This window comes from Lissotriton helveticus, chromosome 3_1 (genome assembly GCF_964261635.1).
Source record: "Lissotriton helveticus chromosome 3_1, aLisHel1.1, whole genome shotgun sequence".
Lineage (NCBI taxonomy): Eukaryota > Metazoa > Chordata > Amphibia > Caudata > Salamandridae > Lissotriton > Lissotriton helveticus.
The window spans coordinates 1,662,529,222-1,662,556,922 of record NC_136061.1 but is presented as its reverse complement, the minus strand read 5'-3'; the positions used below and the strand labels follow the sequence as shown (position 1 = coordinate 1,662,556,922).

The 27,701-nt window shown below is 50.5% G+C and overlaps 1 protein-coding gene across 1 annotated transcript in view; it reads left to right on the top strand.

The window, feature by feature from the left end:
- Positions 1-27,701, top strand: part of IQCB1 (IQ motif containing B1) — a 378,653-nt gene that overhangs the window by 4,381 nt on the left and 346,571 nt on the right. Inside the window, exon 2 of the mRNA XM_078682448.1 lies at positions 13,348-13,410. The gene's annotated coding sequence lies outside the window, so the exon portion shown is untranslated. The remainder of the gene's footprint in view (positions 1-13,347; positions 13,411-27,701) is intronic.

Below are 27,701 nucleotides of genomic sequence, written 5' to 3'. Positions count from 1 at the left end.
TGACACTGATTGCAGAGTGACACTGATTGCAGAGTGACACTAGAGTGACACTGATTGCAGAGTGACACTAGAGTGACACTGATTGCAGAGTGACAGCAGAGTGACACTGATTGCAGAGTGACACTGATTGCAGAGTGACACTGATTGCAGAGTGACACTAGAGTGACACTGATTGCAGAGTGACACTGATTGCAGAGTGACACTAGAGTGACACTGATTGCAGAGTGACACTAGAGTGACACTGATTGCAGAGTGACACTAGAGTGACCCTGATTGCAGAGTGACACTAGAGTGACACTGATTGCAGAGTGACACTAGAGTGACACTGATTGCAGAGTGACACTAGAGTGACACTGATTGCAGAGTGACAGCAGAGCGACACTGATTGCAGAGTGACAGCAGAGTGACACTGATTGCAGAGTGACAGCAGAGTGACACTGATTGCAGAGTGTGAGTAGTGTGAACAGTGTGTAAGTGTGCAGGGTGCACATTGTGTGAGTGTGCAAGATGAGTCTGCAGGATGAACATTGTGTGACTATGCAGGGTGAACAGTGTGAGTGTGCAGTGTCAGCAGTGTGTGAATGTGTAGGGGCAGTGTGTGAGTGTGCAGGAAACAAACACTCAAAGTAAGTCCACCACACACATACATACCACCACACACAAGAAGACACACACACCATACACACACATACACCACACACACATACCACACACACACATACCACACACACACACACACACACACACCACACACACACCATATACACACCACACACACATACACGACACACACATACCACACATACACACCACACTCATCACCACTCATACACACCACACTCATCACCACTCACCCCCACAGACTCACCCCCACAGACTCACCACTACAAACACAACCACACACACAACAACACCAGCCGTCAGTACATGCTTTCACCAGGGCCAAACACCACCAGGCATCAATGCACTTTTTCACCAAACACAAACACCATCAGGCGTACAACACCAGGCAGCCGTCAGTGCATGCTTTTACAAGGCGCACTCAGCAGCAACCGTCGGTGCACGCTTTCACCAAACACACACCATCAGCCATCTCTGCACGCTTTTACCAAACACACACCCACCAGCCGTCAGTGCACCCTTCCACCAGGCACACACACCTCCAGGCGCCAGTGCACTCTTCCACCAAACACACACACCAACAGCCATCAGTCCACGCATCAATTGTTAACGCATCCACAATTAACTATTGTAGCAATCGCTGTATGATACACTTTACTTTTAAACATATTCATCTAAAGCACAGCATGCAACCATTGGTAAAATTACAATCTAACCCACATAATTCCACTACACACCACATGCACACACTCCATAACACATGGCAAAAAGACATTGGCATTTACAATGCCATTAGCTCAAACTCAAATAAATCCGAGCCCGATTGCATTTCTAATGCTTGTTTTATTATACTGTAAAAGTTTTACAGACTAATTTGCCTAAATAAACTATACTTTATTTAACTGAAAGATGCACCAGTATAAGTTAAATTACAAGTGAGCTAAATTCACATACAACTGCCCGGGTGCCTAAATTCTGTCTGTTTACCAAGTTGTCTAAGAACCAGGGTTACCACCTTGTCAGTTTTATTTACAGGCGTGACCAGTATTTTTATATTTTTTCCCGTACAAAAAGTAGGAAAATCACCCCAAGCCGAGGTTTCCTCCCCACCCTTATCAGTACATATTTTAAATAGTAAACATAAAAATAAATCACTTTAAAATGTGTTCTAGAGTAGCCTTGATGATCACTGACTTATAAATAAAGTAAACAAAGTCAGAAATGCCTTGTTTTAAATGATTACAACTGATTTTATATAAAGTTTTCTTTAAGTATCAAGTCAGGCCCTTTGCAGAATCTTAATCATCAACAATTGGCGGTATTTCTCTTTAGGAGAGTTGGCAACCTTATCAAGAATTCGGGTAATACTTTCCCTGACAATTATAATGCCTGTGTAAGCTTTCTTAATCACTGTTTTTAAATACGCTTTGTCCGGGTCTTTGTTATGCATCATATACTGAAGTGTATATTTACTGATAAGACCGGCCCCATCTTTACGCAATTTTGTGTGTGTGGTGTTGTATCACCTCAATTCAATAGGTCACAAATCTGGTAAATTAACAAACTGCAGTCATGCAACATTGTTGAAGATTCGGAAAGTTTTGTTTGCATGATGTTTCCATACAAAGCCCCAAATAATGGTACTCTTAATATTGTAATTATTTTACCATATATAGACTAGCCGAAGTTCTGACCCAATTTCCCAAAAGGCATTATCCTGGGTTTATGTATATTAATTGTCAATTTGTTTTCTTAGTTATATGTGTGAAGCACATTAAGCAGTCTGAAGAAACTACTGACATGACTGCAAGAAGGACCAAGTCGTCCGCATAGATCCTATCTTAGTTTACCATATGGCTGTTGGTGTTTTGTAGGATGGTAGATAGGTCATCCATATCTAAACAAAACAAAATGGCAAGATGCACTCTTGTTTAAGCAAGTTGGTTGTTCAAATGCTCAGTCAAGGAATCTGCCCCATTTGTTGCTTTTATTCTTACCCAAATATATTAGTGAAGTTGAATTATCAAATATAAAAACAAAGGTTTAATACTTCACTGTTAGTTAAACCATAGATGTCCCTGATCAACTTTGTCGAAAGTGAAACTGTAGTGCATGATAGGTGTACAATTTTGCTTTTGACTGACTGACTTCAATTGTGTCTGAAACCAGCCTGAGTAAAATCTACAAGACACTGCCCCTTGCTGCTTCTCCAGTAGGATTCTTACAGAGGTCTTGCCGTTCAGTCTAATAGTCAGATGGTCGCTGCTAGGCTCTCCCAAAATACGCCTTTCATGAATTGTTTGAAGAATAGATCCTTTCTGTGCTAGAGGCATAAATAAGACTTTAAATAAGGGTATTATTAGAAGGCCTTTCTGGTCTATCATTCCTTTCTCCCGCTTAGCGTACCCCCGCCCCCCACCCTCCCCCTCCATCCTCACTCAGGCACCAGGGTCAGGAGCTTCAAGTAGTGGGTTCTGAGCTTTCTATGCATATGGCTATCGCCCCAAGACACAGCTAGAAAAAGACAACTTCTTAACCGAGAGCAAAAAGGAGAGTATTATGTATATATTTTGATTGTATTGCAGCATAGTCAGTGAATTAATTCTGAATGATTGCATCAGAAGAAAACATATGAGTGGTGTCAGCTGGAGTATCCCAACAGTTATGCTTGAGGGGCGACAGATCACAGGTTACGTTTTGTTCTGTATTTTATCACTGACAATACAGATTGCTGTACAAAGCCTTCATCATTTCTAGGCTTGGTTTTCGGTAAGTCTACCATGGCTTTTTGCACCACAGTCCTAACTCCCTCCAATAAAAGCAACTGTACATTATGCACATATACTTTCACTAGCACAAACATTGCAACCATATCACTCTAATCCCCCCTTATCTTCATGTCCTGAATAGTGCCCATTGATTTAATTTCAAATTGTGTGCCTTGCTTATAAAGACTCTATGAAGGGATTGACCCTTTGAGGGGTAAAGGCCGGCAAAGTGACTCCTTCCTTTGGCGGCCTTGCCAGAAACCCAAGAAGAAACAAGCATTTGCAATGCAATATGTCTCGCATTTGCGAGAGTTTAAACTATTGCCATTGTAAATGACAATGCCTTTTATTTATCTGTTTTGCTAATTAACACATAAATGAAAGGCATTGTCATTTACAATGCCAATAGCTCAAACTCTTGTAAATGCGAGGCCTATTCAAAAAAGCGTCCGCCATTGTCCCAGGCTGCTCGGAAAGTGAATGCACGCATGGCGTGCTAAATGGTGCAGGAAAGCATGTCGTGCCTGCAGTAGGAAAACTCATTAAAGAAAATAGTGCTTACAGACTAAAGGGCCAGTCCTCATGGGAGGTTACAAATTAAATAAATATGAAAATACTTTGATGACTTATGCCCTACCGGGTTTGCACCCACGTTGAACAGTGAATCTAAAATTGGATTTATTTGAAACTATGTTGCTACGCTCATGCAAGGCGGAACATCTACGTTCAAGAAGCACGTTTATTTATTCAGGAGTTGGACGAACATTGAAACATTAGGAAAAGACATTGAAATATGAAAATGATAATGTGTTTTAAAGTTGTTTTTATGAAGTGGCACATACAATAAATGCTGATCGCAGGATTAACCAACGAGTATTAAAAGATTCAGATTAGTTGCACAGTTAAGGTCAGCACCTTGGTGCATTATGGGTAGTGTAGTGTTGGTGGGAAGCGCGGGAGAATAGAGTACGCGAAATCACGTGGGAAAAATGGGTGGTTATCTAAAAGGTTTAAATCTGGGGAGAGTAATGAAAGAGGTGAAAGCCGTTATGCAGGAGAGACGAAGATGATGTTAGACAGCAGGTACGTGCGGAAAAATAAGTTAGGCAGAGGTTGGAATTGTGAAGGGTGGTTGAGAATATAAGAGAAATGTTATTGGTAATACAAGCAATGAGTTAACTGGGCACGAACAGTCGAAGGGAGGTAGAGTGGGTGTGCAGAAAACTGAAGAGGTTTAGGCGCAGCTCGAGTTAAGTTGTGTTACATCAAAAATGAAGGAAGGAAGCACCGCCAGAGTAATTTCGAGGTGTAGAGGTATTACACATATAATGCCGTTGGTATTGAACATGGGAAATTGATGAGTAATTTTTTAACGAAATGTTGAACTTAAAATAAGTGAACAAGATTTAATGTATGTGTTATTTGTTATTATCAGTTGCCCCTGACGAAAGGCCCAAGAGGCCTGAAATGCATTGGGTTTTCTAAATAAACTGCTGTCGTTGAGCCCAGCGCTTGTACGTGTTGTAAATAAGAGGTTCGGATGGCCCGTTTTTAACATGAGAAACCCAGAAAAATGCTTACCTTGCATGTAGATTTGAACAGAGTAATGATCCCAATGAAAACAGAAAAGTTAAAGGAATAAACGGACAAAACAGAAAATATTGGAATAAGAAGTGCAAATGCAGTTTTCGGCAGTGCCATTGGAATTGGGGTGAAAGGTCGCCGCAAAAATGATGTTGTGTAGGTTACAAATGAAGACAAGGAGAGAGTAACAAGCCTATTAACGAATCAGAAGCTAGCATTTATAAAGTGCAATGACACAAGCCAATGACAAATATGGGTAAAGAGTGGGCGGGGCTTCAAACCCATACTCCATTACAGCATGCGCAGAGTAGCACATGCGCTGCACAGGCTCGACCAAAAATTGCAGACTGGAATGCATCCCAGAGCAGTTACTACTTGCTGAAATTTATTCAAGTATTCCGTCCACACATTTAATTCCTTCTGGGTGAATGAGGACAGATAGTGGAACTTGGTCACAAATGATAAGTCCAAAACATGATAGAATGGAATACAGAGCAGAGTAAGCAGCAGTTCTTTAGATTAAACCTAGCATTCCATCCATTCGTTCTTTCCTAATGAATGGCAACAGTCATGAAAGAAGAGGGAAAAGTGAGGTATGGGGAGGGGGTGTAGGAGTTCGAGTGCTCTTTCACTTTGGAGCTGTTGATGCTAATTCTGCATAGAGGAGTGATCGCGGAAGTGAGGATTGTGTGAGATGGGAAGCAATTTCCAGATAGGAGGAACTCAAAACTGACTGACATTTCTGTGGTGACAGTTTGACAAAAGTATCTACTCGAGACACATTCTGAATCTTCCACTGTACCCATCTCACTGAGAGGTGGGATGGAAGGGTTGGATAGTACAGCCTAAATTCACAGCATTACTCTTGTGGTCTCTACTTTGCCAAATGGGGCATCATGCCATCGGGTCTCACCCTTTGACCTGTCCTTCACAAAGATGTCTCGCTCGTGCCGTCTTTCGCACAGGGTTGTGGAACTGCAGCACACCATGTTCAGCTGCTGGAGGGCTGCGCCGCCATCTGGGTGCCACATAGGGTCACACAGTAGCATAAATCAGCCACTTTCCCAACTGAGCGGAAACATTCTGCGGCCTACTCCGTCACCAGCCTCCTGTGCAGACCTGGAACTACAGCTGGGGCAGGGAGACCGGGGTGGACGAGAGGGGTGTGCAGAAGCAGAGACAGAGGCCACTGGAGACAGGCAGAGAGCAGGCGAGACAGGCAGAGGGCGGCATACACAGAGGGGCTAGCAGAGGCAGAGAGAGGTCACTGGAGACAGATAGCAGGAGAGACAGACAGAGGGCGGCAGAGAGAGTGCGGCGAACAGCCGCAGAGAGGCCACTGGAGACAGTCAGAGAGCAGCCGAGACAGGCAAAGGGCATCAGGAAGAGAGGGATGACCAGCAGCAGAAAGAGACCACTGGAGACAGTCAGAGAACAGCTGAGACAGGCAAAGGGCGTTGCAAGAGAGGGGTGACCAGAGATGGAGAGAGGCCACGGGAGACAGTCAGAGAGCAGCCTAGACAGACAGAGGGCGGCAGAGAGAGCGGGGCGAGCAGCACAGAGAGAGGCGACTGAAGACAGTCAGAGAGCAGCCAAAGTGCGCCAGAGAGAGAGGCAGGGTCACGTCACTGGAGACAGCCAGAGAGCAGGCGAGCGGCAGAGAAAGGGAAACAGCAGCAGGGGAAGCAAGAGGGATGCAGGATTGCAAGGACAGAGGGCAGCAGAGAAAGAGCGGGAGATGCAGATACAGAGGAGAAACGACAGAGGGGCGATCAGGGGAGGAGAGCAGAGACAGAGATAGACCAGGAAGACAGAGTGAGAATTTGGCAGGAAGAGACAATTTTCAACGTAACGGGATGCTTAGGCACAGAGAAGTATTTATGCATTTTTTCAATCTGTAGATTTAACATCATTCTATATACAGATATATTTAGTATTTAGTATATGAAAAGCATAATAGATTCTGGTGTAGTCACTATCGTGGTCTGCATAATTAATCCGGAGCTGAAGGGAAATAGAAGACTACACAAAAGAAGACTTTTTAATCGATGTGCGCGAGGAAACATATAAATGTTGTGTTATAGGTTATGCTATTTTTTTGTATGACGCAATAACATTTCTATAGCACACATTGTCATTGTAGTGGGACCTCGTAGCACAAGGCCGCATCACAGGCCCCTGCAGCCCTTGCAGCGCATAGGGGACCCTCCAGAGGCGCCCCAACCGTTCAACAAGCATTTGCAATACAATCGCGGCACTCATGCTTTAGCTGTAAATATCTTAAGCTAAAGCGTGGGTGCTCTGATTGCTTCAAAAGCTATTTCTTTACTTTTGAAGCAATCAGAGCACCCACGCTTTAGCTTAAGATATTTACAGCCAAAGCACGAGTGCCGCGATTGAAACCAAAGTAAATAAAGAGAAAAAATGGCAGGCGCACGTTTTTTTCTCTTTATTTACTTTGGTTACATTCGCCGCGCTTGAACTGTAAATATCTTAAGCTAAATCGGGTGGCGCAAATGGTTCAAAAGTAAAGGAATTGAAAAAAAACCCTTTGTTTTCTATTTCTTTACTTTTGAAGCAATCGTGGCACCGCGCTTTAGCTTAAGATGTTTACAGTTAAAGCGCTAGAGTGGCGATTGAAACAAAAATTATAAATAAAAAGAACAAGGTGGCGAGTGGTGTGCGATGTGCGCGCGCGGTAAGGTTGCCCGCGAGCGGTGCGATGCGATGCGCTTAATGAGCCATGAGGAGAGAGGAAAGCCAGATGGCGCTTGTGCGCGTAACCGCGATTCAGGCCACACAAGCGTGTGGTCAGCTTTTTGAAGCCCACTTACTAAAAGTCTCGCCAGAGCAGCACATGCGCTGGCTCGGGCGAGACCTAAAAATCTTTTTTTCAAAGATAACTGGACCTTGTCTATAGTAGCAAAATTGAAACATATTTTCCCATTTCCTTAATGAAGGAGTCCCCAAATAGAAGGCGATTGGCTTGTGGGCCCTCTTCTTTAGTTGCATGGCTTAGAGTCTATTTTTTTTAGTAGAATGCTCTTACGTCTTTCTCAAGATATATATGTATTAGTGTTACCCAGCATACATATGGCATGCTGTGCCCAATTAGATAGGGTATCCAGGTCAACTTGCTCACCCTCCCTTTTTGCCTCCTCTGCAAAATCTAGAATTCTGAGAAAAGGCCCAACTAAATCCAAAATCCAATCCTGGCAATTCGACCCGGCCCTATCAACTTCTTTTTTTAGGTCCTTGCCAAACTTGGTGAAAAAAAATAACATAATGGGGTCTATGACGGGAGTATCAGCCACTTTATTGGAAAGGGATGGACGAGGGCATTCAGATTTTAGTTTATTTTTGGAAAATGTATCTTGGGCATGTCTTAAATAAGAAGAAACATAATCAGAAACATACCCAGAGGGGAACTACTTAGTGGCGTTGGGATGATGAATTTTAAACAGGGTGAAACATAGGTTTGCATAATTGACCCACAAGATCATTGGACACTGGATGAGACACACCACCATCAGAAGGAGAAATTTGAAACCTTTTCTCAGAAGGCCCATCAGAAAGGTCAGAAATTATATCTAAATTAGAAATAGCGTCCGCCAAGTTTTCATCATAATTATCATTGCCCTGTAAATTAGTAATATTAAAGGGGGAGGAGGGCAGCCCTGAATAAGAAACTTTTTAGGTAGGAGGACCAGCATAGAGAGCACACTTTGAAGTGCAGCACGTTTCTTTCTTTTTTAGAAGAAATGTCAGGGAAATTGTGAAATATTTTTGAAATGGAAGCCTCCAGTGACTTGGAACATCCAGCATGGAGACGGATAGTGCCTGCTGGACTGAGTTGTTAATGAAGGAGTTTACATTTTCCTTCAAAGCCTGAGACTTATCATCTTCAGACATAATGAGCAGGTAAAACTTTGTAAAACTGAATGAAAAGAAAAAGGGGTCTGAAAGGGTTAAAACACCAAGAGAGGGGTTGAAGGGTAAGTTAAGCTGAAGAAGGAATCTTCTTTAATGGGAAGGGCCTACAAAAGGGAATGGTGTGTTAGGAGGTGGGTCCGCAATCCGGGGAGTCTCACTACCGCAAGCAGCCTGCAGCGCATTGTGCCGGGCGCTCCAAACCCCACTGTAAACTTGGCGAAATCCCCACAGGTGATAGCAAGGAGCTCAGCCTGCAGCGCTGACAGAAATTAAAAGAGCGTGCTGGAGGGAATTGGGGCGTGGAGTGGGGTGTTGAGATGTTAAACTGAACGTTTCATGAAGCGCTGCATGTAAAGAACAAGCGCATTCTCATCAACACAGTAAGAAATCAAAGATAGATATATATTGACAACAATGCATAACAATAGAAACACTATGAACTGATAACAATAATAAATAAATAATATTTATGAGCAGAGTACCTATTTTGACTGCGAGCAGCAAGAAAAGAGGAATTGTTGTTTTCAGTCAAGATAATTATTATGGTGTATGACATCCTATTGGTTTTTCCATGATGATATAATATTTGTTGTTCTTTTCCCAGGATTTCTGAGTAATGTATTTTTATTTATTTATTGGCTGCTGTATAATAAATGCAAGAAAAGATAAGCATAATATGAGCCTCCGGTCTTGTAATAAAATCCACTGGTCTCATTTGGTGCGATGCGATAAGGTGTCAAATTATGGCAGCACTCTTATTATATTGGAGCCATGTCAACAGCTTCTCTGAATATACCAGGGTTCATAATAGGTCAAGCTTTGGATTCTAACAAATCTCTGATCATATCTGATTTATACTGGACTCTGACCATAGCAAGGTTCTATTTTTCTGAAATCTTTGAATATGCACATGCTAGGCATATGCAGTAAACAGTCTCTGTTCAGGCTAGTTTCCATTCACGATAGAGCTCTGATAATGCCTGCACTATCATGCTTGAGTTCTGATCATAGAAACGAGGATATGTCTTTGCACTCTTTGTTACTTAAATTTCCCAGTAAATGTCTTGTGAATTGTTCTTGCAAATTTACTTTTAAGCATTCATTTGATTTTACAAAATGTTACAGTTGGTAAGCTCAGATTTTCCTTGCAGCCCAGTGCCTAAGTTGCTGCCATTAGTGTCTTGGAAGAAAAGGGAATTGAAACAGTTCTGATATAGACTGCTTATTGGGAAAAATTCGTACATTGTTTGCAGCTATAGGCACAATGAGGAAACCGTACCCTCGCTCACTCACTTATAACTCAACACAGTATTGGGCAAAAACCCACCAAATAAAGGTCAAGGCATGGAAAGTATTGCAACAGCTACCCAACAGTGGCTCAGCAATGCGGCTGAGATTTGCCTACCAACCCGCACACTAAGGGCAATAGACATCGTCCCCCAGTCCCGTGGTTTAACGACTCACTTAAAAATGAGAAAACCAAATGTAAGGTACTTGAAAGACAGTGGCGGAAAGACTACGATCCTGGAAAGAAAAGGACGTATCAAAACGCAAGAAACCTATACCACACAGCATGCAAGAAAGCCCGCGCCCTGTACGTCTCTAATACCATCATGGAAGCAGTAAACAGGGCAAAAACACTGTTCAATACGGTCAAAGATTTAGCAGGGGCCCAAACTACTGCAACCACCCGCCCACTAAACGAGAGACAATGTCAGGATCTCGCTCACTTCTTCACCGAAAAAATAGACAATTTAATCGTAGAAATCAACATTAACAAAACTAACACTTCTTCTCAGGCTGACTTGGAGTATACCCCCAGTGTAAATCAGACCGTAGAACACTGGCCACCTATTACGATTGACACTCTTAAGTCCATCTTTAAGACCATCAAATCTGGCTCCCCGTACGATCCTATTCCTATTAATATAATGAAACAACTGGACACTCCCTCCCTTGAAATCATTGTGGACACACTAAACTCTTCCCTGGAACTCTCTACAGTACCCTCACTCTGGAAGCATGCCATGGTGAGTCCACTACTAAAGAAACCAACTGCAGACCCTGAAAAACTGTCAAACTACAGGCCCATCTCACTTCTCCCTGCTTTTCCCAAATGTCTGGAAAGACACCTGCACTCTGTTTTAACTCTCTTTACCGAAGAAAACTCTCTCCTTCATCCGTCTCAGTCTGGATTCCGAGCTGGTTTCTCCACGGAAACCGCTCTGCTGGGAGTCACCGAAACCATTCGGAAACTCCTTGACGACGGTCAAACGGTCGCCCTTATTCTTCTTGACCTGAGCGCAGCCTTTGACACTGTGTCTCATGAAAGGTTACTAACCATGCTAGAAAAAAACGGGATCTGTGGCAATGCTCTGAAATGTACCAGGTCTTTTTTGGAGCAACGGACATTCCAAATTACCTCATCCACAGCGTGCTCTGGACTTTTCAGCTCCCCCCACGGAGTACCGCAGGGTTCTATCCTCAGCCCGTTGTTCTTTAACCTTTACCATAGACCTCTGGCAGATTTAGTGGAGAGATCTGGACTAACCCTCATGACATATGCAGATGATTCACAGATTATCTTCTCTCTGTCAGAATCCAGCCCACTATCCCCGTCTCTCCTTAAACAAGGTCTCCAGAACATCTTCAGCTGGATGACTAACAACCAGCTGAAACTAAATGGAGACAAGACAGAGATTCTCCTTCTGGGCAAACAGCGAGATCTCTGGAATGCCTCACATTGGCCTTCCCAGATGGGAAATATCCCAACTCCAGTCACTCATGTAAGGAACCTGGGGGTAATTATGGACAGTTCTCTGTCCATGAAACAACAGACCAACAAGGTTGTGGGCCTTTGTTTTACCATCCTGAAGTGGCTTGGAAAGATCCTGTGGATGCTGCCCATCTCCACTCAGAAAACCGTAGTCAATGCCCTTGTTACATCTCGGCTTGACTACGGGAACATCCTGTACTTAGGTGCGAATAAAGCAGTCATAAAGAGGTTACAGCTTGTCCAAAACTCAGCTGCCCGACTTTTATGTAAAATTCCAAAAACAACCTGTGTTTCCTCCCCCTTGCGGGAACTACACTGGCTTAGGGTGGAAAACCGTATAAGATTCAAAACCCTGAACTAAATGTTCAAGATTAAAGCAGGCATCGCACCTAAATACCTACAGGCACTAGTTCACCCCTACGTTCCCAAAAGAAACCTACGGTCACAATCAGCAGCAAACTTTTGTGTGCCTAGGTTCAAACTCTCCAGAATGGGAGGGAGATCTTTTGCCCATCAGCGTCCGTCCATTTGGAATTCTCTTCCGCCCCATATACGCAAGGAGGTTAGTTACTCTAGGTTCAGGAAAGAAATAAAAACCTGGTTGTTCGATCAATAATCTGGAACAACCCCAGTGAACCTGTTCCACCTTTCTGCGCTGTGTCTCGGCGCCGGGAAACCCTTCTTGGGTAGCTGATTGCGCCTTATAAGTTCAAAAAATAAATACAAAATAAATAAATAGGATCACATTATACCCTGCAGTGCCTGCGACTACCTTGCTTCTTGAAAGCCAGCTGAGATTGTGGATGCCGGTCTAGGGAAACTGAGGCAGACAAGTTCAATATACTAGGCCAGGCATGCAGTGCAGCCTCTAATTAGCTGTGGATTAGTAACCAGACAGAATGATCCAGACATGAGACAGTTATGTGGATGTTAAGCTGTGGGCAGATAGCCCATATCTGGCTTCTGAGTAATTTTCAGACCAGCGAAACAGTGAGTGGACCTTGTGTCATGAACATACATATCAAACCACCAAGGAGTCATTACTGACAGATTCATCAATGGTCTGCGTTGATCCAGTTAGGGCCTACAAACGTATGGTGGTTACCAGCACAGGTGCATTCGGTGTAGAACTACTACAAGAGAAAACCCAGTACTCCAGAGTTCTTTGGAGTGTCAGCGGGAGTGGTGTACGCGGTGCAGGAGGCCCCCAAGCTCCAAAGGGGCCACATCAGCGCAGGATTCTGTGCAGAGAGCTCCTAATTGAGTCCGGAGGGGGCCCCTCCACATGCCTTGCAGGGGGCACCCATCAGTTTCTTTACGTCAGTGGTCAGCAGGACCCGTAGTTTGTTAGGACAACTTTCCTTATAATTCAAAACGTAATCCATAGAGATCATGTAGTGTGCCATCTACATCTATTCATGCATCTATTGTTCCTGACCATTCTCAAGCCACACATTCCACTGTATAAGGTTTGGACCCTCTTATGCAAATAAAAAAGAACCGGCAAAGCCAACAGGCCTTGCCTATAAGAGCTATTGGCTTTTGCAATGTTTTTGTAGCCATGCTGTACAGCAGCACAGCCACTGTGCAGCATGGTTTAAGTAATATTTAAAAAAGCATAATGACATGACTGGTGCTAATGCTTTTAATTTTTTTATTTTAAAGAGGCAACACGGAAGGAGGGAGAGAGAGAAGGACACAGGTGGAGGAAGAGGACATGCAAGATTGGTAAGGGAAGCATAAGGACAACCGAGGGTCTGTGGGAGGGGTTGGGGGAGCACACGGACAACAAAAGGTGGGTGGGCGGCATAGAGTACAGCAGATGCACAATGGAGAAAGGGCGATGTGACTGGCAGCAACCACACGCACAACAGAGGCTGGTTGGGAGGGTCTTGGGACAACCAGATGGGACACAGGATGGTGGTTGGTTGGGTTGCTGAGGGTAAGGACACAGGCAACAGAGGGTGGACAGGAGAGGCAGGGGTAACCACATAGATAACAGACAGTGCGTGGAGCAACCACTTGAACAATGGAAAGGGGGCACGGACAACCACACTTAAAATGAAGTGTGGGTGTCAGGTGCTCCAGTCTACCAGACAGACAAGTGAGGTAGGGCATGGGGGCAACCAGACTGACAGGGAAGGGTGGTCGGGAGGGGCTGGTGATAAGAAAACAGACAATGGAGATTGGCTGGGGCAAGCATACGGAGGGAGGGTGGGCCAAGTGACTATGGGAGGAACACAAAGGGGGAGAAGTACTCAAGGTTGAAAGTTGAAAAAGGACACACATTCGTAACATGCTTAAACAAAAAGAGTAAAAGCAGTATCTGAAAAAAGAAAGCGGTGAAAGGCACAGTAATGAGTCCACGCTCTAGGGTACGGACAAGCACATGAAGAGCAAGGAAGCCTAGATGAGTAAGAAGCAAGCAAATGAGAGTTACAATGAAGCCAAGCAATGGGGAGCCTCTTAGCCCCCTGTAAGGTAACAAAACATCTTGCAAGAGATAACACATGCTCTACTGTAGGTGAAACCTAGAAATTGATTTTACAGCTGCTAAAAAAAACAATTTGTCAGCCTGAGACAGACAAACTAGCAGAGTGTCTCGCCGTCCAAGACTTACCAACCTATTGTAATGCAAAGCAGTTGAGTATATTGAATAACATGCATAGATTATTTTGAGAGGTGCAACATTCAGAGCCACCAAGATACCGAACATTGTGCAAGCCGCTGTCTGGTTAATGCCTGTACGTGGGTGAGTCTAAGAAAGACTTTTCACTGTACCTCAAAGGACTAGAAGAATCTTCAAGCACTCGTGGACATCTAGCAGGGACTAATTGCTCAAAGGAGTGAATGCTTCAGGCAGGCAACTTTATTCTTCCATCCGATTCTCTAACCTGGCAAACTTTTCTGAGGGCTCATGAAAAATCAAAGTGTCACTGTTACCGGGACAGGGACCACAGGGGAAGGAACGTAGTCAGTAGTCGGGAAAAGTGCTGACCCGGGGCTTGGCGACGCTCTTCTCGCTCTGGCGGGCCGGCACCGACAGCGTGCCCCGGCCCCGCCTTCTCCACCAGCCCCTCGCGTGGGGCACAGGCCGGCGGGGTGGCCTCCCGCTCCGGTCGCTTCTCTCGGGGCTCCCTCCTCGGCACGGGGGCCCCGCAACGGAGCTTCACCCGGGTCCCCCTCCTACCTCACGGGGACCCGGGGCTTCGATTCCCCTTCTCCTGGCCTTCCCGGCCGATAGCCAATCCCTGCGCGGCCTTCAGGGGTCACGGCCGCGCAGGCCAATCAGTGCGTGGCGGGGGCGGGCCGATGACGCGGTCAGGCCCCCGTCACGTGACGAGGTAGACGGCGGCTTCAGGGCCTAGCGCGGCCCTCACTCCACTTCGGCGGCCCTCTCCTGGCACCAGGGGCCGCCGCAACGAGGCCCACAGCAGTGGGGGGGGTCCCACACACGCCGGGCCGCGGCGGTGATTCCCAGCGGCGATAAGGGGTAGGCTCCCTTGTAATTAATTAATTATATAGCGGACAGCGCGCTGGAACGAGGGTAGGCTCCTCAGCGCTATTCCTCCTCACAGTTTCCTCAGCGCCTGCACAGCGCGATTCTCCTCAGCAGATGGCGCTATTTACAGCGCACTGCTCCTCCCTCTGCACGCAGCCAGAATAGGGACAGTTCAGTCAGGCTACACAGTACTTCGGCGCTTCACCGTGGTCGCAGTTCTCCTCACACAGCTGGCAAAGGGGGCCACAGCTTCCTTGGGGGCACCAACCCTCCCCAGGCAGCAACAGTCTTTAGACACCCAGCGCTTAGGGGGCGATACTACAGTTTATGCCAGTCAGCTGTCCACAGCCCTTCACCATAGGCACCTCACAGCCCAGCGCTTCCAAAGGGCCTCACGCCACCTCAGCCAGCAACAATTCCTTTGGGGGCACAATCTTCCCCAGGGTGCTTCAGAGGGGCAGACAGTCCCACAGCAATTCCTCAGGGGCACACTCCTCACCTCCTGGGCGCTTCTTCACACAGCGCTGGCGTGGTACCCGGTCAAATAGCGTCAGTGACCTGGATAGGGGCCCTCCCTTGTCAGGGGCCCATGGGGACAGCAGAGCGGGGGTTTATAGGGGTGCAGGGCCCAGCTCACAGGCCCATGTGGCGGTAGCACCTCACAGCAGGTCCCCTCTCTTTCTTGTCCCTGCGCTGACTGACTCTCTGGTGACACTTCTCCCTATTTATACCCTCCTCCCAGGCAGTGCCAGGACCTTCTAGAATGTTGGCACATCTAGCCTAAACTGGTTCTAGGGGAGGGGGTGAGCACCCTGGGTGCCAGGCTTTCCCTCCAAAAGCTAGGGGTAGCTGGGTAATATTATCTAGACCGCTGACCTATGTCAGTCCAGTGGCAAAACCCATGGCCATGGCATCCATTTTAAAAGCAATACATTTCAGTCAGGTGCAGTTTTAAAATGGGGGTGCAGTTTTAAAATGGGGGATTTTACAAGTGCTCACATTATGTCAGGTAATTACATTTTCACAAGGTGTCTCACACCACTCATGGCCTATACAGGTTTAATCCCATGGGGGAGACAATCTAGATAAGGGGGTCAAAAGCGAAAAATTTTGGGGGGAAAAGGCCAAGTCCAACACGACTCCCCCCAGCCAAAAGCCAGGGTAGACATATCAATGCCTTGATGGGCTTCCCTGCTTGGGGCGGAAAAAGGTGGACGCAGGCCTGCAACTACAGGAGCACCTGCAGTCTCTCCTCCACTCTGGAACCCGATGGTTCTCTTTCGCAACCCTCCCTTCACCAACAAAACCACCCCACTGGTGTTCCCTAGTGGGATGTTTCTCCTTCCTAGAGTGGGAGGCTCTAGCCTCAGGCTTGTAATTCTCTTGGACCACTCTTCTCTCTCCAAATTGCCACTGGTCCACCCATCTGGGGTCTACACCCTCAGACTGACCAGCCCTTAGGGGCGAGGCTCTCCTCCCCCTACTTCTCCTCCTAGGGTTCCTCCATCTCCTACGCTGGGGGACACCCTCACACAACTCTCTCCCCAACCTGGAGCCGAACCCCACAGGCTGAACCGGTGACAGGGGCGAGTCCTCCCTCTCCCTGCACCCCCTCCCAGAGTCCCGCACCCTCCTAACTGGAGTAGTACCCCTGGGAGTCACTTCCGGGGGGACTCTGGTTACAGAGGTCCCTCCCACCAGAGCAGGCAAACCCTGTCCCTGGCCACCCAACCCAGGATCTGCGCCCTGTGGCTGAGCTGGTGACAGAGAAGAGACCTTCCTCCCTCTGCACCTCCTCCCAGAGTTCCGCACCCTCCCACTGGGAGTAGTACCCCTGGGAGTCAAATTGTAGGGACCTGAATTACAGGTACCCCACCCTCCAGGTCAGGCAACCCCTTAACCTTGAACCCCAGTCCAGGATCTAAACCCTGTGACTGGTCAGACCCCCGAACCACTGGAGCTCCAATTATTGATGCTCCGGGTCCTCCTGACATGAGGGGATCCCTTCCTCTGGATGACACATTGGGACAGCCTAGACTCCCAACCTGGGGTTCTCTTAAAGAACACTCCAGGCCCGGTGACCACAGCTGGGGCATCTCGGGACACCTCCCCGTCTCACTCCCTTCAGGATCACTTCCCTCAGCCTTCCCAGACGCTCTGGCACTTACCCAGAGGTCTGCCTCCCGTGCGAGTTCCCTGGGGTCTGAGAACCCACACCGCACCAGATGGTGACGCAGTCTTGGGAAACAACTCCTTAGCATGTGCTCCCGGATAACGGCATGGCACAGCCCTTCCCAATCCTCCACTGCTCTCCTCACCACCCAATCCTCCAGTACAGTCCAACACTCCTCCTCAAACTCTCCCCAGGACTGATGGAACAGCTTTCCCCTGCCCCTAAACACTAACCCGTCCTCCTCTTCCGGGGAATCAGGCACAGTCTCTTGGGCTTCGGGAGTGGGACTCCTTGCACTGGCTCTACACTCGCTGCCACCACTGGATCCCACCCTCTTCGGTGAATCCAGACTCCTGAAACCACTCTCAGGGGACAACCTACCCACCTGAGCTGATCTCTCTCTGGCGAAGGCCCTCTCCGCCTCCGCCATCCTCTCTTGGGCTAGGACTTTTTCAGTCTCTAGTCGCTGCTCTTCTACCCTCAGCTGCGCTAAGCCCTCGGCATGCCTGAGCTTTGCCAGCGCCAGCTGATACTCCCTTACTTCTCTCCTATCTACCCACTCTTCTGGGGACAGGGAAAGGGATGGGGCAGTGGCCCCAGGGCTGGACCCAGTGCGAGACTCCCTATCTTCGGTGTCCTCCACAGCTACTGGCGTCTCTGCCCTGCTAAACTCTTCCTCCTCCTCATCGGAGCAATTACCTCCCAGGGTTCTGGATGGGGAGCCCTCTCTCAGGTCTCTAACCCACTGACCCTTCAAAACTTCGGGGGGGTAGTCAGACAAGTCCCCATTAATCTCTAAGGGCTCTCCCCTCTTGAGGGCCTCATAGAGAAACAAATTCCTCCTAATGTTCCCTACTGGGGGTATCCCTCTCTCCAGGAGGAAGTCTATCACCTCCTGTTCGGTGTACTCCATCAGTTCCACTTCCTGGTAAATCAACCCCATCGTGGCGAGATACACCCGGGACACACCCTCAGTGGAACAAGGGGACACAATTGTCAAACACTTTCAGGAGGAAGCAATCAAAAACAATATTCAGCCAAACAGCAATAATCCCCACAACAAGGCTCGGATTACATCCAAAGCTCTATTTGCAGTGTAACCCGTGGCCGCTGTGGTACTGCGCAAACACAAGTCCTATCCCACCGCTCTGCCACCAAATGTTGGAAATGGGGGTTGCCCAAGTCTCAAAGGGGGTAGCATGGCATTAAGCGGGCAGGCCAAACTTCGAGGACATGTGAAGCACTCACGCAGTACCCTCAGTCAACACACCAGGCACACCACAAAAGAGGCAGGACACCAGTTTGAGTTGGAAAAAGATACGTCGTTTAGTAGGGTTTCCAACCTGCAAGGCAAAAGAATGCAAAACAGTAGTGTCACACAGGACGCCAAATGGCGCCAGAGCCAAGTGGATAAAGGGGGGAATTATTTACATAGGAAGTAGTCCATGCTGAAATAAAGAACAATTGTGATTAAATAACAGTAGACCTGGGGCCAATCTGGCGGGGCCAACTCAGGCTCTCATCCTTAGGGGGTTGGCTGAAATTGTAAGTTGCAACATTAGCGTAAGTACACCTCATGCGTGACCATACCAACCCAACCCCTGTTAGGGAAAGAAAACATTAGGGCATCACGGCATAACATGGGCAGGAACACCTGCAATAAATCAGCCTATCTGGCCCATCAATCTGGTACATAACAAGGGCCTGGAATAACATCAGGCCAACCCGTTGACCAACCTAGGCGGAATATACCCAGCATGATATCAGGTAGGGGCCCTCCTCCTAGATCAGGAACACCTGTCAGGACTCAACTAGGCTCCCTTTACCATCACTAAGGGGTATCAACATCAGGGTGTACACAGCAGTCAACCCTCCTTACTTCGGGACTCCCTTAGACATTTCCTTCCTCAGGGTACCTTAATAACTGGGGACCTCAGGGCAACCCGTACAGCAGGGACCTATATTTGCACTAAGGGAGAATAAAACTCTCTACCCCAAAATATGCGATAAGGACAACCGGCTTGCTCCTGAGTTGTCTAGAAGGACAGTTAGGTACAGGCGATGTAGGGCAGTTCAATACTTCTCGTGCCCAAGTTGCAGGTGCCCTCTGCCAGACGGGCCGCCTGATAAAGTAACACAGTCCCCGGGGCGGGCACCGGCAATGTACCCCGTTGCCCTCTTTATCCCCCACACAGTTAAATGTAGGCCCCACTCACCGGGCTCAATAGGTTCTGCGGGGCGTCCTTTGGGGTCTCCTCTGCAGGGGGGGAGCAGGCACCGACAATGTGCCTCGAGGCCCCCCTTTCCACGGCGTCACCCGGGGCCCAGGGGTTCCAAAACGGCCTCTGGACGGCCACACTCGCCTCACCCGGGCCTCCTTCTCTCACAGGGGCCTGGGGCTTCAACACAGTGTCTGGGCACCCGTGGGGGAAGCCTGCCTGGCTTTCCTCCCACGTTACAAGGCTCCTGCAGCCGGCTTCGTTGGAGGGGGCGGGGCTGGCACCGACAATGTGCCCCGGCCCCTCACTTAGGAACCGCAGACCGGCGGGGTGGCCTCCCGCTCCGGTCGCTCCAATTCGGGGCTCCCCATTGACCACGGGGGCCCCGCACCAACACTTCACCTGGGTCCCTTTCCCTCACGGGGACCCAGGGCTTGGCGACGCTCTTCTCGCTCTGGCGGGCCGGCACCGACAGCGTGCCCCGGCCCCGCCTTCTCCACCGGCCCCTCGCGTGGGGCACAGACCGGCGGGGTGGCCTCCCGCTCCGGTCGCTTCTCTCGGGGCTCCCTCCTCGGCACGGGTCCCCCTCCTACCTCACGGGGACCCGGGGCTTCGATTCCCCTTCTCCCGGCCTTCCCGGCCAATAGCCAATCCCTGCGCGGCCTTCAGGGGTCACGGCCGCGCAGGCCAATCAGTGCGTGGCGGGGGCGGACCGATGACGCGGTCAGGCCCCCGTCACGTGACGAGGTAGACGGCGGCTTCAGGGCCTAGCGCGGCCCTCACTCCACTTCGGCGGCCCTCTCCTGGCACCGGGGGCCGCCGCAACGAGGCCCACAGCAGTGGGGGGGGGGGGTGCCACACACGCCGGGCCGCGGCGGTGATTCCCAGCGGCGATAAGGGGTAGGCTCCCTTGTAATTAATTAATTATATAGCGGACAGCGCGCTGGAACGAGGGTAGGCTCCTCAGCGCTATTCCTCCTCACAGTTTCCTCAGCGCCTGCACAGCGCGATTCTCCTCAGCAGATGGCGCTATTTACAGCGCACTGCTCCTCCCACTGCACGCAGCCAGAATAGGGACAGTTCAGTCAGGCTACACAGTACTTCGGCGCTTCACCGTGGTCGCAGTTCTCCTCACACAGCTGGCAAAGGGGGCCACAGCTTCCTTGGGGGCACCAACCCTCCCCAGGCATCAACAGTCTTTAGACACCCAGCGCTTAGGGGGCGATACTACAGTTTATGCCAGTCAGCTGTCCACAGCCCTTCACCATAGGCACCTCACAGCCCAGCGCTTCCAAAGGGCCTCACGCCACCTCAGCCAGCAACAATTCCTTTGGGGGCACAATCTTCCCCAGGGTGCTTCAGAGGGGCAGACAGTCCCACAGCAATTCCTCAGGGGCACACTCCTCACCTCCTGGGCGCTTCTTCACACAGCGCTGGCGTGGTACCCGGTCAAATAGCATCAGTGACCTGGATAGGGGCCCTCCCTTGTCAGGGGCCCATGGGGACAGCAGAGCGGGGGTTTATAGGGGTGCAGGGCCCAGCTCACAGGCCCATGTGGCGGTAGCACCTCACAGCAGGTCCCCTCTCTTTCTTGTCCCTGCGCTGACTGACTCTCTGGTGACACTTCTCCCTATTTATACCCTCCTCCCAGGCAGTGCCAGGACCTTCTAGAATGTTGGCACATCTAGCCTAAACTGGTTCTAGGGGAGGGGGTGAGCACCCTGGGAGCCAGGCTTTCCCTCCAAAAGCTAGGGGTAGCTGGGTAATATTATCTAGACCGCTGACCTATGTCAGTCCAGTGGCAAAACCCATGGCCATGGCATCCATTTTAAAAGCAATACATTTCAGTCAGGTGCAGTTTTAAAATGGGGGTGCAGTTTTAAAATGGGGGATTTTACAAGTGCTCACATTATGTCAGGTAATTACATTTTCACAAGGTGTCTCACACCACTCATGGCCTATACAGGTTTAATCCCATGGGGGAGACAATCTAGAAAAGGCCAAGTCCAACAGAGGGTTTTATTTTTAAGTACGCTTTCTTTCTGCGATTGGACAGTCTTATTCGTGCTATCTTGTCAGGCTCCGTTCTGACGCCTCTAGGGAAACACGGGAGTTCCAGGGTGTGGGGGTGTGGCAGCCAGAGTGCAGACGTCCCGGCGACCTCCAGGCGAAGTCCGGGGTAGCAGCGACCACAAGGAAAGGAACAGAGAAACAAGGTATCAGGGGAGCGTCCTATACAATATGCTTAGGGACCGGGAGTGAGGGAAACCTGGTGCACAGTGAGTATTCACAATCCGGTGGTGATGTAGTGCTCGTGAGGTAGGGGGGACATGGGGGTCGTCTAGGCGGTCCGTACAAAGTGGATCTATCCACTCCAACCTGCTTACCCCGCAACCTTGCCCCGTACCTTTGTCAGCCACGCCCCTCCCGCGGGAGCGTGGCAGGGCGCTTCGCGGAAACGGTGGCCTCCTGGCTTGTGGTCTTCAGCTGGGCAGTCCTTGCTTTTCTCCGACGTCGGCCTCCACTCCTCCGCTCTCTCGTCCTCGATCTCCAGGGGAACTTCTTCCGGCGTCTTCCGGGCTCTTCCAGCTTTTGACGTCACGATGGGCGGAGCTTCGTCCTCGATGCACTCCGTCTTAAAGGGACATTGCTCTGGATCTGCCTCGCAACCCCACGGGTACACTGCGCCGGGGTCTGACCACTCTTCTGCTGGTAAGTATGATGGCTGCAGTGGGGAAAGAGAAAAGGGCGAGACAGGGACAGCTGACCACCAGTCAGGATACACGGGTTCCTTCACCCGGTCTTCACATGGGTGTCCCGCCGCCCCGTCACAGTCACCCATACAGAGATCCATCTAAGAGAGTAATTGTGGTGAAAAAAGTAGAATGATGCATTCTCTGTCAGTCTCTTTTGCAAACAGTGTTAAACACACTGTTGTACATGCCAAAGACACCTCGTAAATTGCGAGTCGCAAATGAGTCGTAATTTGTGAGGCGCTATTTTGCAGGTCGTACATCTGGCTTCAAGTGTGCAGCCTAGTTCACAATGGCCAAAGATTTCTCCTACTGTGTTTCTGCAGGTGTCCTTAAATTTAAATCATGGGTATAAGGTCAGCTAAACTGGTGATATGCAGGTTCCATCAGGAGATCAAAACTGACAAGGCCCTCAAAATCAGGGGATGGATTTTCATTAAACTAGCATTCTTTTTCTTCGCTAATAGTCTGAGGGATTTATGAAAACCTTTACCTTTAAAATGTTACTACGGGGGGGGGGGGCGTGATCAAGATGGCGGCGAGGTAGGATGCTTGTTTTCAAGCTCCTGCCTGCCGCCTGCCTGACACAGCACAGCACGGCTTCCTAGGGGCCCGTTCGGTGTGGGATTGACACTGTGAGCCCCCTAGGTACCCGCCGGTCCGTCTGTACCAGCGACTGGACTCCTGGCGGTGTCAGGGGCAACGGAGAGGCAAACCGGCCGCCATTGAGGGCGCGGCCTCGACAACGCGGTGCCCGTGGTGCGGACACTGAGGCCAGCTCCTTCCCTCTCCGACCGCTCTTCCGGCCCCATCCACAGAGCTAAGCCTGGCGGAGGATCCCCGGAGGCCTGTGCAGCGATGTGGGGGAATCGCAGCTGCCGCTGCACCTAGCAGGGGGCCCGGACTTGACTGATGCGTGGGGCTGCACTGGTCTCCGGCCTCGCGTAGGCTGGCCAAGGGTGCGGCGGAGACGGCGACGACCTATGGGAGTCCCAAGGCCTCTGAAGTGGCTCGCGGGTTGGCGCCGACTGGCGCCTGTGGCGGAATGTGCCCAACGTGACCCGCATAGTGTTCAGGGGCGTCTGTGTGCCCCGCTGGAGCCTCTGCCCCGCGGGCGTTGGGGTATTGACTACGCGACCCGCGGCCCACCACTAGCACTGGGAGCTGAGTGCTGTGAAGCCAGGCACCCCACTCGAGACACAGCGTACCGGGCTCACAGGAAAGGAATACCCGTGGAATTGGCAGCCGGGATATCACTCGACCTCCCCCTGCACCCCCCCCCCCCCCCCACCGGGCACGGGTTGAGTGCTGCGCGCGATCTGGCGCCGTGGAGGCGGGACGCGCAGATCCCCGGATTGGTGGGGGTGAGAGGGACTCTCCACATATCTACACACCGAGCAACAGGACGGCAGGTGAGGCCGGGGCAGTTGGGGGTCGGCCAGAAGATATTTTGACTTATCTGGACAGCGGGGGCAGTGACACCCCGGGCAGGGCCTACCCGGCTGCTCCTCGGGCCTGACGGGGGCCCTTCTCTGAGTCCCCCCCGAGCGCGTGTTGGGTGCTGCTTGCGGCCGGCCCTTGGCACCAGTGGGTTGTGCCGCGCAGATCCCCGGCTCGGGGGGAGGCAGACCTTGTGGCCCCCGACACGAAAGGGCTGGCTGTGGAGGACCTCGAGTGGCTGGGGGCTGATCTGGAGATAGTGCTACCTCCCACGCAGGACCTACAACGCGTGGTGCTCGGCGGCTTGGCTCTGGAGCACAGTTCTTGAGGGGTGCCTTGGTCTAGTGGGCCCTCCTCCCTGGTTGGCGCTGGCACACCTGCCCGACACCCGCCACCCTCGGATCCGGTGTGGGTCTGCTGCGCCTTGCCCTCGAGGCGCCCGGAGCGGTGGGGCTGGACACGAGTCTCGGTGGCGATCCTGACGACCAGGTTCATTCAGGGTGTGAGTCTTTGCGTCGTCCTTAAATGCATCTAGCCCGGGATTTCCAGAGCCCCGCATAGACGGCAAGTGGTGTTCCATCCGGGCCCGTAGTGACTGCATATCAGCTGGATCTACGCCCTCGCGCCCATCCTTACGGCGACTGGGTGATCTTGGGGCCTACCTCTCATACCCAATACCGTGCTCCGGCTGCCACCTCCGAGCCCCCACATTCTGTGCCACGCTCTTAGCTGATAGGGGTCTCCTACAGGCAGACCTGTGCTCACTTGGGGGATAGCCTTTGCCCGTTTGAGAAACCGCGAGCCATAAAGGAGCATGTCCAAAGCCAGAAGTGTGAAGGTGAAGCCTCTAAAAGACATCTTTGGCCGCGCTCAGTCCACCCCGGATATGGCAATGGCAGCTCCAGAAGTCGAGTCGTCCAAGCTGCCAGCGGCCCCCGGGGATGAGCCCATCACGAAGGCCTTTCTGGAGTCACTCTTCCTCACGCTACGAGAGGATATCCAGTCGGTAAAGGCCGAGTTTGCCACGGAACTTAAAGAAGTGCGCCGCGATGTCGATACTATTGGAGAACGAGTAGCCACGCTTGAAGAGAACAGTGACGCCACTGTGGCCGACCTGACAACATTCCAGCAAGAAGTTATCAGGCTACAAGACCAGAACATGGACATGCAGCTACATTTGGAAGACATCGAAAACCGCTCTCGCAGGCATATTATTCTCATCCGAGGGGTGAGAAGTTCCGACGACACCAGAGACCCGTTTGCCTTCACCACCAGCCTCTTCCGGCACATCTTAGGTGACTCCCACACGGCGGATGTTGTCCTGGACAGGGCGCACAGAGTGGGACCACCCCGAGGGCCTCAGGCTCCGCCAGCGGATATCTTAGTGTGTGTCCAGGACTTCAAAACTAAGGAAGCCATTCTCTCCATAGCGAGATCTCTGCACCCGATTTTATTCCAGGGCCACTCGCCGGTGCTGTATCAGGATTTAGCCTTACTTACGTTGCAGCGATGCAGGCAGTTCCGTCCGGTGACCGATCACCTACGACAGAAAGGGTTCTCCTATTCTTGGGGGCACCCATTCCGCCTCATCTTCCGATACAACAATAATCTGCACCAGCTACGCTCACTGTTGGACGCCTGTCGTCTGCTGGGCCTGACACCTCCGAGTAAGGAGGGGGACGCCGAGGATACGAGCACGAGACCTACTTTCTCTCCATCGGGCTGGCAGCAACAAGCCAGGAGACAATGTCCCCGGAAACCACCTGCCTCGGAAATCGCACGGAGCCAACGAGACGCCCTGGCAACAGCTACTGAGGCCCTCGCTGGAGAAAACTCAGATGACAAATGAGGGCGTGGAGAAAATCCCCATTTAAGATCCATTCTGATGCATCCTTGCTGGGTTTGGGCGGGTGGCGGTGGAGGGGTTTTTCTTCTTGTTGATTGACTATGATCCTCACATTGTTGCTTATTCCAGTCGGCCTGGGACGGTGGACTTTGTTCCAAAACTGTTTTGGTTCATTGGGTGTTTGGGCTACGGAGGGAGAGGAACACTTTGGAAGGGGTTTCGGGGTTTCCTCCTTTGCTCCCTGTGTTTTTTTCTTTTCCCCCCTGTTTTTGTCCTTTACTGGGTGGGTCCCCCTGTCCACTCTCCTACCTGCTTGCTACCACACATCATGCCCGAGGTCGCTGCGGCGGCCCCCTCACAGTACCCCTCTTGCGCCAGGCCGGCTGGGTGTCTAAGCCAGGTTTCCCCCTCTCTTCCCTACTAGATGGCACACAGCCCCCTTAAGGTATTGACCCTCAATGTACGGGGTCTGAACAACCCTGTTAAGCGGTGGGCAGTTCAGAGCCTTCTGGAGCACTCGGCAGCTGTTATATGCCTCCTCCAGGAGACCCACCTACTACATAAAGACCACCATAGGTTGAAATCCCAAGCTTTTCCCATACAACTATTCTCCTCACTGTCCACCAAGTCAGCTGGGGTAGCAATTTTGGTTTCTCGCACCTTCTGCGGTAAGGTGGCCCAGAGGTAGGCGGAGATCAAAGGCCACCTACTCACCTACCAATTCTTAGTTTCTGGTGTGTTTCTCATAATAGGGACGGTTTATGCACCTAATGAAGGTCAGGACAAATTCTTACACAATGCACTTCTTGCAGCAACAACCAATTCGGAGAGACGCCTGCTTCTGGGGGGAGACTTAAATCTCGTCTTCGATGACCTTACCGATCGCTCATGTCAACGCACCACTCAGGTGGGGGCCTTTTCGCGGTCTGGTCTTGCACACATCCGAGATCTGGGCCTCGTGGACCTGTGGCGAAACTTCAATCCCCACAGCTGATCCTACACCTATTACTCAGGGGCCCACAAAACGTACGCTAGACTGGACTATTTCTTGTGCTCTACTCCGTTAGTGGCCTTAGCGACGGACGCCGATATTCTTACGGCGGCACTCTCTGACCACTCCCCGGTAACAGCTTCTTTCTCCTTTCCATATACTCAATCGCTGTAGCGACATTGGCGTCTTCGCGACTCCCTTCTGCACCAGACCTCCGTCACCACCCAAATTCGGACCGCTATTTCGAACTATCTAGCCCTCAACGCCAATGCGGATACTTCTCTGGCGACACAGTGGACTGCCCTTAAGGCAGTCCTGAGAGAAGAGTTCATTGCCATCTCCGCGGCCATCAATAAAGAACGGTGCCAGAAGCGTGCCGAGCTCACACGAGTGGCAGAGCTGGAGCAGATGCACCAGCGTACTGGTGCAGCCAGGGCTTGGCGGCAGCTGTGTACGGAGCGCAAAAACACCTAGCGGCGCTGGACCAAGATAAAGCTGAATACGCGGCCCTTTGCCTACGCCACTCCTATTACACAGGGGGGGACAGATGCGGCCGCCTTCTGGCACACAAACTACGGGAGGTGAGGCAGAAACAGGGGGTTCAACACATACGCACTCCTGGAGGTGTCCTTGTCTCTGACGATGCTAACATAGCAGAAACCTTCCGGGACTTCTACGCTGGGTTCTACTCGGGGGACCCATAGCTGGGAATACCTCAACGAGGCACGGCTTCCCCCTTTAGACCCGGCTCAGGCTGAGCACTTGGACCAGGCGATCGGGTTGGAAGAGGTCATCGCGCCCATCGCACGCCTCCGATTAGGGAAATCACTAGGTCCGGATGGCTGCTCGGCAGCCTTCTATAAGGCCTTTTGCCCTCAGGTGGCCCTATGCTGCGTGACCTTTTTAACACCTTTGCCCAACCCGGGGCTATACCAAAGGAAATGCTAGAGGCCTCGATCATAGTCATCCCGAAGCCCGGGAAAGACGTCACCAGCTGCAGCGTGTACAGGCCGATCCCTCTACTCAACATCTGCATTAAATTATACACGAGTATCCTTGCGTCGCGCTTAACCCCGTATTTCTCTCAATTAGTAG